Source organism: Pelmatolapia mariae, linkage group LG3_W (assembly GCF_036321145.2).
Source record: "Pelmatolapia mariae isolate MD_Pm_ZW linkage group LG3_W, Pm_UMD_F_2, whole genome shotgun sequence".
NCBI lineage: Eukaryota > Metazoa > Chordata > Actinopteri > Cichliformes > Cichlidae > Pelmatolapia > Pelmatolapia mariae.
The window spans coordinates 15,622,409-15,623,192 of NC_086229.1; the positions used below are offsets into that span (position 1 = coordinate 15,622,409).

General features: G+C 38.3%; 1 pseudogene; it reads left to right on the forward strand.

Annotated features, from left to right (window-relative positions):
• LOC134624257 (gastrula zinc finger protein XlCGF57.1-like) overlaps positions 1–219 on the forward strand; it is a 1,571-nt pseudogene extending 1,352 nt beyond the window's left edge.
• The last annotated feature ends 565 nt before the right edge of the window (positions 220–784 follow it).

A 784-nucleotide genomic window follows, 5' to 3' on the forward strand; every position in this document is an offset into this window, starting at 1 on the left:
CAGCTGTGATCAGTGTGGTAAACAGTTTACTACAAACACAGAGTTACGACGTCACATGTTTACCCACACTGAGGAACAACCTTATAAATGTGACCTGTGTGAGAAGACTTTTAAATCTCCACGTTACCTGAAAGCACACCAACAGATCCACACCAGAAAGACTCTACAAGTGCAGTTACTGTGAGGTATGTATTTATATTTTTATCTTGTCAGCCCGACTGTTTGAAACTACTCTGCTCATCAAATTGTGTTAGCATGTTAGCAATTCTACTGCATGGAAAGGCAGCTCTGAATGATTATTCAGACTCTAATCACAGGTTTTTAGGGATAGTGTTTGAGAATTGTGTTATTGTTATTGTAGCATTAAACTAGTATTACTTTAATGTTTTTACTCTTATCGTTTTTATAGCACATTAAATTGAGCTGAGTGTGATAATGTAAACCGTTAAATGTAATTGGACTTTGGCAGAGATGCTCTTTATTTCAGGTGACGTTCAGGATAAAAATGTTGAAGGACTGACTTACACTGTCTTTGTGTTTTTGTTTAGAAGCAGAGCGACACAGATGGATCAAGTTCTCAACCCTGTCATCGCTGTGGGAAAGACTTTTGTTGTGACCTTTGTGGAAAAACTTGAAGTCATTGAAGGACTCTGAAAATACATCAACGTAGACACACTGGAGACAAAATGAACTACTGTAAAGAATGCGGGAGAGGCTTCACCACTTCAAAGGACTTCAAACAATATGAACTCCTTCACAGTGGCGTTAAAAAGCATGTCTGCGA